The sequence below is a fragment of the Peromyscus californicus genome, unplaced genomic scaffold, assembly GCF_007827085.1.
Source record: "Peromyscus californicus insignis strain IS unplaced genomic scaffold, ASM782708v3 Scaffold_4__1_contigs__length_199733344, whole genome shotgun sequence".
Classification (NCBI taxonomy): Eukaryota; Metazoa; Chordata; class Mammalia; order Rodentia; family Cricetidae; genus Peromyscus; species Peromyscus californicus.
This window is the reverse complement of record NW_026294562.1, coordinates 153,219,069-153,221,222: the sequence shown is the minus strand read 5'-3', so window position 1 is coordinate 153,221,222 and position 2,154 is coordinate 153,219,069.

Here is a 2,154-nt window from a genome sequence, read left to right as displayed (position 1 = left end):
TCTTCCCTGGGGAAACATAGCCAGCTCTGTCTGCTGCCACTGTCTTAGAATAGTTAGAGCACAGTTCTCAACCAGACGGTTTCCATCAGGAGACAGCAGCTGCTCACTGGATGTATAGGCTCAGGCAGCTTTCATAACCTTTGCCTCAGGGTCCTCCTTTGTAGAGATTAGGATAGCAACCTCATTTCCTTGTCTCATTGACCTGCCACGTGGGTAAACCAAGTTAGTACACGAAGAGAACTGAGAACCAAGCTTGGCAGAGTCTACTAGCTTTGTGTGTCTTCCCAGCATCCATACAACACCCCTCCTGGCTGCTGTTCTGAATGCCAGTAGGACTTTCAACCCGAGAAATACTCAGTGCTCTTCCCAAGTGGGTAGCATGGCTTAGCCCACAAAACTCAGAACAAGGAGTCAGGAATTCTAGTTCTGTTTCCTATTTGCTGGTTGTTGGACTTTTGGGACCTCATCTTTACCTGTTAAAAATAGAAGCAACAACTGGGCAGTGGTGGCACATGCCTTTAATCTCAGCACTTGGGAGGCAGAGACAGGTGGATCTCTGTGAGTTCGAGGCCAGCCTGGTCTACAGAGTGAGTTCCAGAACAGCCAGGGCTACACAGAGAAACCCTGTCTCAAAAAACAAAACAAACAAACACAAAAATAGAAGTGACTGTGACATCCTCCACTGCATGCTCACATCTCTTATTAGCCTTCTAAATATCATGCGACATCCCTATGGGCTGTTGTCATTTAGTGCCAGCAAGATTCACACCCAAGAAATCCTCAAGTTCTTCCTAAACATGCAGCAATGGCTTAAAGGAGAATACCCAAGTTGAGGACGATTGGAATGCCCACAGTACAGAGAAGGAAAAAGCAACTTGGAGGCCAAGGGCGTTTTTCTGAGGTCCTGGAGCTTCTGAGAGGATGACCCTTTGGACAGACAGTGTCCTTCCTGTGGTATAGGAGGGGTTTGGTTTGGGGTCTTCACCTCCTGTCTGTAGGAAGTCTATGATCATTGTGGAGGATGGCTATGATTATTGTGGGTTGGGGAACCCAACTTACTTTGTAGGTGCAACTGACTGTGGTTCATCTTGATGTCTGCCGATAGTGCCTACCGTGCTACAATGGCCATGCCTACATTGCTATAATGCACGTTCCTACATTGCTACAATGAACATTCCCACAGTGCTACAATGGACATTCCCACAGTACTACAATGGATATTCCCACAGTACTACAATGGATATTCCCACAGTACTACAATGGACATTCCCACAGTACTATAATGGACATTCCCACAGTACTACAATGGATATTCCCACAGTACTACAATGGACATTCCCACAGTACTACAATGGACATTCCCACAGTACTACAATGGACATTCCCACAGTGCTACAATGGACATTCCTACAGTGCTACAATGGACATTCCTACAGTGCTACAATGGACATTCCCACAGTACTACAATGAACATTCCCACAGTACTACAATGGACATTCCCACAGTACTACAATGGACATTCCCACAGTACTACAATGGACATTCCCACAGTACTACAATGGACATTCCCACAGTGCTACAATGGACATTCCCACAGTGCTACAATGGACATTCCTACAGTGCTGCAATGGACTTGCCTACAGTGCTACAATGAACATTCCTACAGTGCTACAATGAACATTCCCACAGTGCTACAATGGACATTCCCACAGTACTACAATGGACATTCCTACAGTGCAACATTGTACTTACCACTTTTCTTTTTTTTTTTAAAGTACTACCCATCGAGTGGGGGCCTCAACACATGCTACACAGTTGCCCTAATTGGAGTATCTTCTCTGCTTCCCTCCCCATTATTATTACTTCCTGTTTTTTGAGACAGGGTTTGCTGAGTTTCTCAGGCTGTTCTTGAACGTACTCTGTAGCCCAGGATTTGTCATTCTCCTTAAGTAGATGAGATCATGGGTGTCCACCACTAGGCTCATATGCTTTGCCTCTTCTGAACATTACCTCTCAGGTCTCATGAAGTAAATGACCGAGTCACCACCTCTACCATCATGTCTCCCGAAGAGGTTCCTCTGGGCTGAGAATGTGCACAGAATCCATGCCTGCCTCTTCTTTCTGTCTCTTTTTCCGAAGCCAAAGTAAAGGAGT